We start from the raw sequence: 15,599 nt of genomic DNA, 5'->3' as shown, positions 1-15,599 counted from the left end.
CTTTCCAAGTCTTCTGCAGTGATAACATCCTCCTCACTTACCTGTCTGAAGACTGACTCTGAATGATGGGGGAAGATGTTCTGCCATTTACAAGGTTAGCAGGATTGGATATGACAACCTGCTCCTTAGACTTCATTCTTCATATCTGTCCTTCTGTTTCCTGCTCATTATACCTGTAGCTTCAGCCCATGCACTGTAGTAGCGTCCAAGCACTTTAATTATGGAACTATCATCAAAACTATGTAACTAAATAGCTTATTCTTAGCAAATAAAGTTGTGTTTGCACCCCAGGTGATACCTGCCAGAACTTGCAAGGTTTAAAAGTAACATCCAGTCATAAGCACCAAGTTGTACTTTGAAATGTAATGGAAATGCTCTCTGTTACTAGTGCTTTGCAGAAGAGCAACATGCTAGTGAGGTCAACTAAAAAAGCAAAATTATACTGAAGGACCTCTCTTTTCAAGCAGAAACCGTTTAATGTATAAAAATTATCATGACTGATGGAATCTGGTTTTGCACTGAAAACTTCAAGCATTATGTCACAGATAGACCTGAGGCCTAACATTTAATAATTAATTTCATAAAAGATCCCAAGAGTAATAGAAAGGTCACAAGAGCTATTCCAATCCATGGGCAGTTAAGCAGGAGAATACTTCAATGCCCTTTAGCCTTTGAGTGTGCTGCAGGACAGGGGAGTTTGGTGCTAAACGACAAATTGAGTTAGAAATATTTGAGCCATAAACCATAGTAAATCTTTTAGCACTTGAAACACCATGTGACACTCCAAACTGAGAGCAAATGAAGTGCTAGTTTCTGCATGTTTAAAATGCATGGAGGCTGTTTACTGGATTATGCATTTTTTAACTATGTCTCCTCAGGAGCCTTCACAAGCTGATTGTCCAAAGACCCACCAAAGGAAACCATTTACACAGTGCTCCTCTTGCATGATTTAAGAAAAAAAAATGTCTCTCCCCAAAAGCAAAATTATTTAGGTTGCAAAGTCAAGGACAGCTAAATTAGGAAGTGGCAGATTTATGTGTGCCTGCGTAACCTCTACTCAGCCCTCTTGTAGGTCCCATGCCCTGAGTGAGACAGAGGTCCTTTGGAAAAAATAGTATGTGATTATGCAATTAAAGACTATCTCTTAATACAGAAAGGAGCTGAACTAAGCTTCTATTGGCAGCTATGAATAAAGCATTTCCTAATACTTAAGTTTTAGGCTTTGTGACCTTGGCACAGAAATTTTGGGAGGTGACATCTTCAGATGGCTTTTATATATAGTAAAAAATTAATTCTACTGTGACTACTGAGGCTTTATTGCCACAGAACAGCTTTCTATTTACCTGAGTTGAAGAAAGAAGAATATTAGGAACCATCTGGAAAATTATGCTCTTCCTGAAATGGGAAACAAAAAATCATTGTGGCCCTGAAGCTGAGTTGGCAGAAACTTTATGTAAAGATGGTTCTTCTGCTCTTGTTTTCTGACTAGTGTTGTGATCAAAATGGAAATTACAGCACTGAAACAAAAATTATTGCTGCCCTGATCTGAATCTTACCACATGCATTTTGCTGCTTTGGTTAATTACTCCAGTTATCAAAGTCCACCATCTAGTTTTACAGCAATACAAATTGTTCAAATTGTTTCTTCCTACCCAGTTTTGAGATCCTGCTCAGAATTCCTAAGGGAAGTTCATATTGACAGGAATCTTAAGTATTACTACCAAAAGCCTTCTGATCAACAGGATTGCACACTGCCAGGAAGAAGGATGTCTTAAGAAGCTGTCACCAATGTTGCTGCCACTTCTTCACGCCAAGTCCTTCCAGGCCTGTCCTGTTCTGACAAGACCCTTTCACAAGGAGGGAGAGCACAAGCATTTCTGCTATTTCATTCACCAGCAAACTTGCTTCTCTGCTAAAAGTATGCAGCAGAAGCCAGCAAAGACTTTGAACAGAATTTAGGTCAAGGTAGTTCTTGTTATTTTAATCTTTCTTCTCTTTATTTTATAGATTTAGTCAAGAAAATTAAATATTAAAAAAGCACATTAAGCACAATGCTAGCTGAGACTGTAAAAGTGCCAAACTGATGAATGAACAGTTGCTAAAAATTGGCCACCCTCTGTAGGTATATGAAGGTATAAAGTCATCACCCTACAGAATAACACAAAATGCCACATATTTCTGAGGCACTATAGTTGCAGATAGTCACTGCTTTTGATTTCCTGACTTTCATACTTCTAGAACCTTAGTCCTTCTTTTGTACATGTGGCATTTTTGGCTGAAAAGTTAACCCAAAGCCTGTGTATTCTAACAGTCATACAAACTAAAAAAAAAAATGCCTCTTGCTCCAGATCTTAAATGTGAAATAATTTCTAGCCAGGAATAAATGTTCACCTATGCATTTAAACATTGTGTTCTCCAAAACACTGTGGCACACAGTATAGGTGCAATTAAGACATTGTAGTCTTGACAACATCATGCAAGAAATGCAAGTATTTCTCATTCGTGAAAGAAAACTGCAGTACTATTCTTTTAACTCAGAATATTTCACTCAAGGATCTCAAAACCATCACCAAAATGAACTAGCTAAATAGCTATCAAGATGAACAATATTTTGAGACTGTTACATGCAAAATGAAGGTACCTTCATTGAAAAAAACAATACAAAGCAATACCACAACAGGACAAACTGCTAAAGCTTGCAGAAGCTGTGGGGATGTTTTGGGATTAGCTCTCCTACAGTGTGATTTTTTATGGATAATTATCACAACGGAAAATGTGGATCCTGGGGTCTTACCCAGGGTGTCAGTCAATCTTTCTGATGGGTTTCAACAGGCCTCACTTTTGTCTATATACTCTTGTGTTGCTAAAATAGAGAAGGGATTAAGGAAAGTCCATGACTAACAGCTGGACCTCCCAGAACAAGTCTAGCACCAGGGCTGTTACCAATCTGATCCTTACAGGGTAGAAAAATGTTCTGCCAGTGGGGAGCAGATGGAAGAAAAGTAGCATGGATTGTATGCTCAGTCTCCTAAGAGGTTATCATGGTGCAGACAGGAAACTGTGGAAGCCTTTGGGCCCAGATGTAAAATTACCAGGAACTCAGGGACCACTTCTGGGTGCAAAGAGGAAGGTGGCAAAGCTGTACCAAGCTGGCTGCCACCTGAGAGGCCATTTAGCTGTGTCAGTGTGGCACTGCACCACAGTGAGCAGACCTGACGAAGAGAAATACTGGCTGCCACATGAAGAGCAAGGACTTCCCTCTGCTAAAGAACAGCTTGTGAAAAGGTAGAGCCACTAGCTCTGCAGTGAGCATCATGCCCAGCGAGCAGCTTGACACAGAAGTCCTCAACTTTGAGAATGCTTTCACTTCAAAGGATTTCACTTGAACACGAGGATACACGCTGGCAACAGTGGGCTCCTTTGAGGTACCTTTCCCCTTCTAGCTATATTTACCTAAGCCATTTCATGCACAGAAAAGAACTAGTGAAAGGGAATACTCAGATACCTGTCAAGAATGGTCTTTATTGTTATTTCTTTTTCAGCCAGCACTTTGTTTTCTTTTAGTTTTAGTCTGACAGTCATAAAAAGCCATTGTAGGTGCAGCCCACTGAGAAGAGAACCACAGTCCTGCCTGCAGTGCAGAGGGCAGGGATCATTACATCGTTAGCGTGCCATTTGGAATTCAGGCTTGCTCTATTAAATTAAAGCATTTCCTGTAGCAATTGAGGCAGGCTAAAGAAAATAGGTGCTATTATAAAAGCATTGTATGGTTGGCCTTTTTCTCTGCAAGCCATTAGAACATGTTAGATAATACTTTTGAATTGCTGGGTCCCTTACCTCCCCATCCATTACCAATATGACCTAAATGTGAAGGGCTGCCCCTGGAGCCGGCAGCATTGCTGTAGATATACAAGCTGTAAATGAGACAAGGATTGGTCTACTGTGTTTTCATTCTATTTTGCCATGCCCAGGTTATGTATTCCCTGCACTGCAGGTTCCTATCTCTCTGGTTAGCCACTGCTCTTCCTGTGGGACCCTCCCGGGTGTCTGCTCCTCCCTGCATTTGCTAAGGAGATTATTTCGAATGGAAGTAGACAAGCACAGGTGGTAGGACCACCTGCTACAATCTCTTCTGTGCTTTTGAACAGCATAATAATGCTTGGGTTTAACCTTTGTATTTCCTTGGTATGTTTTTTTCTTTCTTTTTTTCTTTTTTTTTTTTTTTTTTTCAGCTGAAGTTAGTTTTCAATTCATTTATGCAGGGGGCTGAGAGGAGGGATTGTGACAAAAGACACTGTTCTCTAAGTCCTGGAAAAGCAATTTTCTAGAATATCACACCCATGGCAACAGGCTCTTCCTTTGCATTATTTCAAAACCTCTGGCAGGCCCAATAAAGTACAATCCAAAAGCTCTTTTTAAAAGTGCATTCCCCATCTCTCTCTCCCTTTGATACCTAACAGCTCCATGTGCCTTATTACCTGCCTGCTCCTGCCAGCTCCCAAATTTCATGTGGCCTTGCACAGCAGTAACAGAATATCTCACTGCCTCTTTTGGGTCTGCTACAGCTGAACACCAAATTTAAATGGTTCTTCATACACTTAGAATCAGCAAAGAAGACCTGAATCCTCAAGAGTTCACTGACAAGGAAAATCTAACAAATAGGTTTGAGAGAGATACTACAGCTTCCAGACAGGGGAAATAAATAGTTTCTCAGCTTATTTCATGTTCAGCCTTTATTATCACAGAAACATTTTTGCTAGAGTTTAACATCTCTAAAGAATTTTGGTGAAATTTATCTAAATAACTTTTGCTTCAAGTAAGGCTGGGTTTTCATTTTTTGTGTAAATTATGCCCACTGTAGAAAATATTACCAAACTCTGAGGTCATTTTACGACAAGTATCTCTGGGAGCACAACAAGAAGCACCAAACGCAAACCAAGCTTTTCAGGTGCACTTGTCGTAAGTGCTCTTTGGGGCTTAGCAGGAATCACTTAAGAATCTGAAGATGGAGAATTTATCCTTGAGCTGATATGCAATATTAGGCAACTTGCTTTTCATCTTGGTATTTGTTTTCGCTTGCAGAAACTAGCGAAAATTTTATTCTGTCAACTTTGAACAAAAAATGTCTAGTCACATCTTTATTCACTACTGAATGTTGCTTCATTTGCATTTCTGTATTACAACCCTCAGGAGGTGGTATTTTATAACAACTTGAGTCAGAGGCATACAGTGTTTCATTTGTGTTGCATGTGTCATCCTTCACTGGGATCCCTGTCTCCCCCTGGAATTAACTCAATACTTAGCTCTCAAGATGACAGAAAATTGGACTCAGCAAGCCAGCAGTGACAGACCTAATTGAAAACACTTATAGCTTTAGAGAACACCAGTGACGCAAAGATTTACCTGTGGTTATGGAGGGAATGTATGCAGCCTCTGTCTCACAAAGAAAGACTGTGTATGCCATTCTCTTCAAGAGTGTGTCTTTTGTACCTTCAGTACCTACAGGAGTGATCAGGAATGCGCAGAGTTTGCATTCCTGCAGATACATTATCTGAAAGTGTGGCCCTTTGTTTGCTTTACTTGTTTTGTTCTACTAGTCCTTCATTGTAAGAGACCTGTTCATACATTCCATTTTTCTTGGCCTTCTTGGCACCTCACAGTCAAACACTACTCCAGATTGATCCTTTGATTTACAATGTAGTGGAAGTACAGTCTATGTAAATTTTAGAAACAGACAAAAGAGTGTACTTGCCATCTGATGATTTCATTTCTAGCTTTCCAGCACCTTTGTTATTTCAGGGTATTTTTTCCTGGTGGGAACAGGCACATTCAGCTGTTGTTTTCATGCTGAAAGACTGTGTGGAAGCACTTCCCCCCCCCCCTCTTTTTTTTTTCTTCCAGACATGTCTTTCAGCATGTTTCCAAAGGCTTGGAATCAGCACATTGTGTTGTGACATGTGCATACTTGACATTGCTTTGTTCTCTGACTTCCTTTTGCTTGCAATCTTTAGGAAGTTATCTTACAATTAGCAAGGAATTTTGAGTCAGTGTTATTGCAGACCCAGCATATTGTCCTCTGCCATCTGCAAAGAAGAAAGCTTGGAACAGCACGAGGGAAGAATGTAATTTTAGTATTTTTAACTGGCTGAAGCATGTAGGATTCTAGCTCCAGTTCACTGCATAGAGAGACATAGCTTTGAATGTAGCCAGCTGAGAAAAAAAATAAATTACACACTACAAACATTATCTTAATTAAATTAATTAAAGGAAAAGCTAGACCATTAAAGTAACTATTCTCAGATTGGATACATCCTTTTTCTGTGTTTTGGTCTGGTTTAGTGATTTTCTCATCATAAAGCAGAGTGAAAAGGTATCTTTTTCCTGCAAAGTTTAAACAGAATTGTTTTATCTTCCCAGTTTTGCACCTTTATGTATGTGAAGCATTCTGATGTATCCTGTAAACAAAGCTGATAAAAAGAAAACAAAATAAAAAATAAAAAAAGAAAAAAAAAAAAGAAAGTTTTTTGTTTGCCTCAGTGACAAATATGTTCCTTCTCTAGCTGGCTGAAAAAACATCTTTTTATGGTGCTCTGTATTACCTTCTTGTATTTTAGACCATCAGCCTCCTGGAACCCAGACAAGAAGCCAAGTTGTTTTGAACTGCTTCCCTGTCCAGACAGCACAGCTCAAGAAAGAGAGAAGTGGCAGCCCTTTGGGCACAAGGGGATACCTTGAGAGCTGTCTTGGAAAAACTTCCACAGGGAAAGCCCTAGTTTCCCACAGTCCTGTCAGGCACTACCTGGCTGTGCTCCCTGTATGGCAGGTGGCATCTGGGGTTTGTGTGAAGAGCCACTTCAGGCAGGAGCAGCCTGGGAGCTTCCCATGGCAGCTGGATCAATTGCCTTTATGCCAGTGCCTCTGTGAAAGACTGTGGTCCTAACAAGGCTGGCAGCTGCCCTAGGTGCCTATTCTTCACAAAGCAGTACTGAGAACACCATTAGCATGGCAAACATGCTGAAAACCTCACCATTGTATCAGAAGAAGAGTGAGAGAAGCAATAAGAAACTGTGCCAGAAAGAAAGCAGCCACAGGTACATACCTATGCTAATGCAACACAGAAACCTTCTTGACTGGTAACTACATCTGTAGCCAGCTTCTTATTTCTGATACAAATCTTGTTATGCCTGCGCAAGCCATGAAGAATTGGCCTGATGTTCAGAGATGTTGAGGTCTTTAAATCTCACTGACTGCCAAAATTAGATTAAGTGCCTGAATCTGAAAAGGAGTCAGAGACATACCATGTGGTCAGTTGCTTATGCTTCAGTGGGACTTCTTGTAGACCATGATGAAAAGCATGTATGTTAGACCTTGCTCAACATCAGCTTGCTCTGGATATAAACACTCAAGTTTTAACATTTTGGCATTATTGCATAATAGATGTGTGATTTATAACAGCATCATCCAGGAAAATGTTGTTTATCCATTATGGGAGAGGTGGGGAAAGTATCTCTCTAGTTAGTATTTTGAGTAGCTTTTTCTTTATGTGCCATAGAATACACATTCTATTATTTGGAACAAAAATTTTGCTGTCAGGAGGCCCCATCTTCCTGCTGAAGTCAGGAGATGTTTTTTTCCTTAGACTCAGTTAATGTGTCATAAAACATCTGTTTCAGACTACAAGAACAGACCTGAGGAAAATAGAGCTTTTCACAGATACCCACAGGATCTCGATGCATCTGTCCTAGGAGTCCCAATTTTATATTGTGTGAAGATATGTCTCCATTAGCTTCTCCAAAAGACACAACTTGAGCATGTCTACACAGTGTAGCGGAGCGTGATACAGTGACACACAAATAAACAGCAGCTAAACTAGTTACCAAACTGGATGCTGTGGGAGTGTGTGGGTGCAGGGCTCTGCTCCAGTTGTGAGACCAGCTCTACCGTTTCCAGACAGCAGTGTAGACAAACCAGGGTTTGTCAGAGGCAGATCAGATATGCATCCCAGTCCTTGGCACTGGATAGACATGCTGAGTCCATCAGAGTAACAGGAAGTCCTGAATATTGAGCAATTATTCAACTACTGAGCAAGACAGAACGGTTTAGATACCAAATTTTAAAGTGTTGCTTAATTTTTTTCATTATGAATGCTCCTGCTGAAATCTATAGTTCAGATCACTAGATAAGAGGGAGAGCATATCTGAAAGTCTGTACAAGACTGAGAGCTTGCAACATAACAAGGAACGAAGTCCAAAAATGCATATTTGCCAGAAACACATCAGTAATGATTCATAAAACTAAAGTAAAAGGAAAGAAGACTATGGTGTAAATTCTAACACAAGAAAACCAACAATAACGGAATTGCCTAATCCTTGAAAAAGAGGGCATTTTTAATATTGGAAGTTTAGGTTTTGCTTGTTTATGGTAAAAAGTCCCCACAATTCAATTTACTAACTCAATAATCTAAGGATTACAATGTGTGGAGCATAAAACCAACCAGAGTAAAGAGAAAATTCTGTCTCCCTTGCAAATTTGTTTTCAGTCATTCAGTAAATGCTTCCTATTACTGGTATTTTCCTCTGATATAAATGGCATTCTGGGTGCTCACTCATGACAGCTGCACAAACTGGAAGTTTGTATAATGTCCTGTCCTGCATGGAGCACACCAAATGATTCTTTATATATTAAATAATTCCTTCTGCAATACATTTTCCACACACAGATGTACAAATCAATAAGCTAGAAGAGAAAGCAACTGTACATAGTAATGGATAGATTCAGTATATTCCTCTAAAAACTGCTTGGTTTATTTATTTCTTTTTTAACAGATCACATCAGAATAATCTATCATTTTTTGGCACCAGTGCTATTTATTAGTGTTATCTAAGTTGTACTACTTTCCTTGTCACATCATAAGTTAACCTTTCCTAATCACCACCCTGGACATTTACCAGGCTTTCCCTGGGGGTGTGTTTAACTAGAGCCATGATTTTCCTGTTATTAAGTACTCTAGAGCTCTGAAAGCTCATGTTGATTCTAGTCAGAGACTGTAGATAGATCCATGCAAGTCTGATGTTAGGGAACTAACACACTAATTGGACATAGGCTTATGAACTCCATAGTTGGTAGCGTGGTAAGATAATCAAAGAATCCTGCCTTTTTCTCCACTTGATAAACAGTTAAAAGTCTTCCCTCTTGGAAGCTGAATAGAAATGTTTTCAAGTCTTCCTCTTTTCTCAAAACATCCAGCAGTTTTCTTTCCCTAGATGCCCTTTGTTGTCTTGGCAAAGCACTGTGTCCTGCACACAGCACAAAGGACTGCAGACTAGTACAGCACAATCCCCTTCTGCCAACCGGCGCTGGATGTAAGCTTAGGTTCCCAAGCACTGACACAAGCTCAGCGTGTGGTTTTCTCTATGACCCTCACAGGAGCCTTCCTCTGCACCTCACCACACACATGTGGTGGAGTGTGGGGAATTCTACTAACATCTAAATTTGCAGCCAGCTGCTTAATCCTACCTCAGGAAGGGACAAAATGGCAGAGATCCTGGGAAAGGAAAAACTCCTTTTGAAACCACTAGAAGGAAGCACTTAAGCAACAGACATGCTACTCATGATAGAGCATTGCAATGCAATCCAAAAGCTCAAACAAGACCTTGAAGACCAATTGAATTGGTTCAAAGAACCAAACAACCAGACTAATCTCCAGTTTTCAATAGCAGAGATATTGACTGAGCAAAGAGTTGATAATTCAACATCTACTCTCTTGAGGGATCTTTTTCAGCCTTAACAGAGTAAGTTGTTGCCAATACATCTAAAACTAAAAATTTCTTAGGCTAGGAGGGGAATCCAACATGAGACATCCAGCTGTGCTGAATTAGAACACTCTACTTAAAACATCCCATCAATCACAGAGCAGGAGAATGCTGACATTATTTGTATGAAATGTAAGAGTGTTATTACTCACCTGCAATTAAAAAGAATAGTTTGATTTGGTTTCTTGATGAGAGTTACGTGAATATTTTCCCTTTTGCCAGCTTATGAATTTTGCCAGCTTCCACAATCTGAAGGTAGCATTCCAGATTCTGACTAAACCTTCAACAATGACACGATAAAAGTAATACAATTTTGGAGGGGAAATAATTCTTTTTCTGAAGCCTAAGTTATAAATCCATTTTATTCATCTGCACCCTCTGCAAAGGGCAGGCTTGCAATGTCATGAAAACACAGTTTTAATTGGCATACTTGTTGGCACAGTCTGAGAAGAGGCCAGGATCTGCATGAAGATTGAATTATTCTATCTTCCCTAGATTTGGACCCTCAAGGCATGGATGAAGATGAGACACTAATGGGGCAGCATGCAAAAGCTTGTATTACTAAGATAGATCTCCTTCATGGATAAAAAGAAATAGGAACCTTCAAACTTACAACTCTAAATGAGAACAAAGCTACAGATAGGGAAAAATATCAGACAAGGATCTAAGCAAAGATTGGTAATATAATGAAAGCATCGGAGCCATCTAGAGGGGATTTTGGCTAGATTACATCTTCCAATATTAGGAACAAGAAGTCCACAAGGCTCTGAGTGCAGGTTTATACCATGTCTGGCAATTTGAAACATTTCATGTGCATTAAATGCGCATGCAATTAAAGGGGGGAAAAAAAAAAAAAAAGACAGAAGACATGCAAGGGCAAGTAAAGACAGTTATTCTGAAGACAGAAACTCTTCAGGTAAATGCCTTTGGTTCAATTTATATTTTTTTTTCAGGTTCAAATCTACAGTTTTCTCCATATTATAGCACTTCATTTTAGCTGTCATTAAGTATGTCTCATGCCACATTAATATAATTTGACCATGTTCATCACAGGAAGCCAACATAAAAATTTTGGGGTATCAAACACAGTTTTTCTTGCTCCCAGAAACATTTGCTTGAGCATTTCTCTATCAGCAAATAAAAAAAAATTAAATACTCACAGGAGTAGAAAACAATTAGTGAGAGGAGTACCAGTGCAGCCATCTTAAAGCTGAGTGTTGATGCATGTCATGGGAACATCAAAGTCAGTTAGCCAGGACCGGTGCATTTAGGTCTGGGTGTAACTTTCTGTTGCATCTTGATGCCATATTAGACAGATATCCAGATGTCCATATGTCCATCCCTTCACTTTGGTTTCTGGAGGAAAGAAGTCAAGTTTGTGAGCCTGAAGGGTGCTCTAACATGCTTCAATGAGGCCCCTGTTTTAGTCTAATGCTTCAGAAGATCCCTCACAGTGCTGATCTAACACAAGCAAATACAGCCAAGAAACATAACTTCTGTGTTGCAAAATCAGGCATTTTGGATATCCAGTAGAGGAAAAATAACCACACTATACTGTGCTCATCTGTCAAAACTGTATCTCAGAAAAGAAGGTATATTGTGTCCCTTGAGCTTCCTAGCTCCATTTTCTCTTCAACACATGTATGACTTCATGCAGAGCAATTGCCTGAAGGCCTAATTTCTGTTAAATTTTCCCCATGTTACAATGCAGAGCAAGGTTATTGATCATGCTAGCAGGAAATTCACGTAAACACTGGCTCCTTTTACTACATCACTCACGCACTTTTCCCCAAGGTATTCTCAGAGACTTTCCATCTCAATTACGAGAAACTGTTTAAGTGTTTCATCCAGAGAGTCGATATTAAAAAGCAATGACTAGTCAAGGTCTTACAAAACACAAGTATTTTGTCAGGTAAATCTTTCTATATCAGTTCCCTTCCTTGGGGCTTTTTTCTGTTTCCCAAACTTCTTGAGGATGTTTGAGGGCTTAGATAACACAAAGTAACCTATCTGCTTGTAGTAGAGAGACAGAATGATTTGAAAATAGCTTATCTAAGGGTCATATCCTGCTATTGATTTTTTTTCAGTGCTCCCTATTGATTTCAGAGGTGAGTTCCACATGCAGATCAATACCAGGATATGGTCTTTATTTATTAGTATACTTCTGGTCATTTCACTCTACCCTAATGCCTCAAAACATATGGAGCTAATTATGGCTTTCAACATTACATTGGCTTTGTTGTCTTTAGAGTGAAGCCCTCATTTGGTCAACAGATTAATTTGAAAATATTGTTTGGTGATTTTTGCCGTAGATCCAGAAACAGATCCTGTGGCATATTATTTCAGGGCAGGACTGAAGCAGAGCAGCAGAGACACATGGATAAGCATGTTCTTTGACTAACCAGCAGCTGCAAACTAGCAGCAGTACTACATTCCCAGTAGAAGTTTCAGACAGTTTTTTGACAACAAGCAACTGTGCATTGAGTCAGTGGTCTGATTCTTCTGAGCTGGTCTAATGTTTAAAGACTTCATGTACTAAAGAAATATATGTCAGGCACTTGGATGGAAGTTACCTACTATAAATATCTTTTACTTATCAGGTCAGGAATACTAGAACAGCCATTTTCTAGCAGTTCACTAAGCTTGCAGTTTTTACTCCCTGGGGCTTGAAGGCCCCAGCTGACCTGAAAATTGTTTTTATGTATCCTCAAACTAGCTGTCAAGAACAGGACTGAATTACAAGACAGTTTTGTCAATTGTTCTGGCTCACTGATAAACCTTGGCCTCCGAGTCCTTCTTCTACCTACCTATGGCTTTACCAGCTGTATGTAAGTAGATTGCAGTCTGTGTGAAGAGGGCAGTGGCATTTTGCAGGTCCCAGGTTTGATACCGACTGTAAACTGGACAAGAACTGAGGAGTGAACTTCCTTTAAAGAGGCAGTGTATTTTCATCTCTCCCACTTTCCACACCATTTTAAAGAATTAGCCATGGGTCTAATTTGAATACTCTGCCCCTTAAGAAACCAAATCTTCTACCCAGAGTTCTAACACCTGCATGGCCAAAATGCAATGCTATATTAAAAAGCAGAGTAAATTAAACCCTTCCTATGTGCTATTCCTACATTACCTTTCTATACCCTGTAAAAAACCCCCACAGATAACCCTTCTCTGCATTCAGAAGGCCTTCTCTTTAAAAGCACAAAAGCAAATAATCTTGTCTTTACTTCTAGATTTACATTGGAGGCAGAGTTAAAGATGAACAGCCCAAAATTTTTCATCTATCATATAGCCAGTACAATGTAGGATTTGGATGCAATAATCTGACAGCTGCTTTTCAAATCCAGGTATGTTTGGCTTAACTGAAGAGAGCAAAGGTACAAATAAGCAAAGAAAAGAGAGTCCAGAGGAAACACAGAGCTTCACCATTTGCTCAACGGAGTTGGAGCCTTAAGAAACATCAGTGCTCTATTGACTTTTCTTCTCTTGTGCTCATTTACATCACTGGAGGGTCTGGCCTGCGCTTTAAAGAAAATACTGCTCCTTCTCAATTGTTAAATAGTGACAAAGTCCAGGTGACCCTAGCACAGAGTCTGAATGGTTTATGTCAAGCCTGGAGACAGTGACTCATGAAGTCACAGATGATCAGTTGATAAATGTCACCGGTATCAGAAACTTGGCCATTAACATGAGTGATGTGAGAACTAAGAGGTTAAGTAAAAGCTACCTTCATAATGAGGGTGCGACACAGAAAAGCAACATTGTGACCTGGGCTTGGATTTTTGGTTTCTCATTTCCCCTTAAGATGAATTTGGTTTTGTAACTTGCTTCTAGTTAGATGCCTTGTAAGCTTGGGGTTTTTGAATGCAACATACATTTTTCATGGACTCATTATCTGAGAAGAGACTACAAGAAATGTTATGAGTAGTTTCAGATGAAACAGGGGTGATTTTTCCCATCGGTCTGCTGCAATAATGTAGTCTGTTCACAACAAACTAGGAGGCTTTGGAATTGCCTGAGCTTCAAAGTGACTTGGGAGCTGGTTTCAAAAACGTTTCTAGTACAGAGTAAACTGCAAGCCACGAGTTCCCTTATCTACAGTTAAACATAAAACTAAGGACCTTGCCCTGACAAAATCTTCCAAAGTTTTCTGCTTAAATTTATAAGCACACAACACCAGATAACCACTGAGTTCCCTTCTCAGTTGCAAGTCAGAAATTCAATACATCATTCAAGTCATATACAAAGTAGAAGGTAGTATTTCATAGTGGTGATGACTACCTATGCAGTACATGAAGTATGTATGATATATTTTCAGTTCACCACACATTTTCAGCCATGTCTCTATTCTCCATCCCCTTACCAGCCACGCTTTGTTAAGAAAAAAGAAAAAGGCCACCAATATTACAGACAGATTTACCAGAATGAAGTCCAGTCATCAAAAGATTTACATAAAGAAATAGAAAGGGGTAAACAGTCCATTGTCTGTGAAGACTTTAGGCATAACAAAGAACACTCCTTTCAAGACTGAGTATTTAATATTTATCACACTAGTGAAGGTATCTTCCAAGACAAGAGTCTAAAGTACAATTGCTCAGATATTCATCAACAGATAATATGGACCATTAACAGAAACACACTGTGCAGAAATAAATCCTTTTCTGTTGCATTTCAGATTGAAATTAAGTTAGTATTTACCTACAAATACAGGGCAAGGGAGAAGGGTTTCCTCCTTAATTTTCCTCTTTAAAATTATTTTCATTTAATTTATCAGACAGTGGGAAATAGAAAAGTAAGCCATATCAGAATGAAACCTCATATGTGATATTTTCTCAACACCTTTCATAAGATTTTGTTTTGGTGGAATTTCTAGCCACTTGAGAAATTTTCTCCTTCTCATCCAGAAATAAGCAAGGCCAGCTTTAAGTGATTGCTTGGAAATTATTTTATCTTATGACACTCATCCTAATTCTTATCTACCTCAGCACTTGAAAGGAGAATCATTTACTCATCCCTTCCCTTCAGTAGCCATTCTGGACTCAATGAGTGTACCTGGTAGTTCCCCACATTTGCAAAGTGTCTTCATCCTCATGCTCTCCACATTCTGTCTTCCTGGCCTAATAACACACATTAAAGTTCTTGCAAGATCTGATGCCCACAACATGATCCTCCTCTTTCACCTCTCCCATGCTAGCTTTGCTCTACTATCAAAACTGCTAAAAGCTTAGTTATTAACTCAGCTGTTGGAACAAGTTGTGCTTCAAACTTGTGACTCCTGGCAACAGAAGAAAGGTTCCTTGTATCTCTGCAGAGCTGGAATTGCAAAACACGTATCGTGCCCCAGAACAACTGGGGAGGAATGAGACCCATCAAGGGATGCATCAGAGCCAGCTGAGCCTAAGTCTGCGTCAAGAAGAGGCAGATGTCCATTGGAGACTCTCTTATGAAGGATCAACCAATCTGCCAACCTGTCTTGCTTCCCAGGTGGCTTGTTGCTTGATAGGTGTTTGGTCTGGGATGTTGCAGAGATGTGAGACTTGTCAGGACCTTGGACTGTTACTCTTTGCTGTTCATTCATGTGAGCACAATGATGCAGATAGGAGTGAACATTCCAAGAGTGACCACAAATTCAGAGAACACAGGTGAAGAGGAAAGGCTTAGGGAGAAGTAGATAAATCTAGTAATCAGAGAGCTGATTAGGGGATGTGCTCTGCCGGACCCATTACAAACAAGGAAGAATTGGTCAAAAATGTGAGTGCCAAAGGCAACTGTAGCTGAGATTGTGAAGCT

At 39.6% G+C, this 15,599-nt stretch overlaps 1 long non-coding RNA gene across 1 annotated transcript in view; it reads right to left on the bottom strand.

The window, feature by feature from the left end:
• LOC127384364 (uncharacterized) overlaps window positions 1-14,945 on the bottom strand; it is a 31,790-nt gene extending 16,845 nt beyond the window's left edge. The window contains exons 1-2 of the long non-coding RNA XR_007889411.1: window positions 14,862-14,945; window positions 10,973-11,168 (exon numbers count right to left, since the gene is read on the bottom strand). This is a non-coding gene — a long non-coding RNA (uncharacterized LOC127384364). The remainder of the gene's footprint in view (window positions 1-10,972; window positions 11,169-14,861) is intronic.
• Window positions 14,946-15,599: the final 654 nt, after the last annotated feature.

Source organism: Apus apus, chromosome 4 (genome assembly GCF_020740795.1).
Source record: "Apus apus isolate bApuApu2 chromosome 4, bApuApu2.pri.cur, whole genome shotgun sequence".
NCBI classification, from domain to species: domain Eukaryota; kingdom Metazoa; phylum Chordata; class Aves; order Apodiformes; family Apodidae; genus Apus; species Apus apus.
Note: the sequence above shows the minus strand (reverse complement) of the source record. Positions and strands in the feature narration are given on the sequence as shown.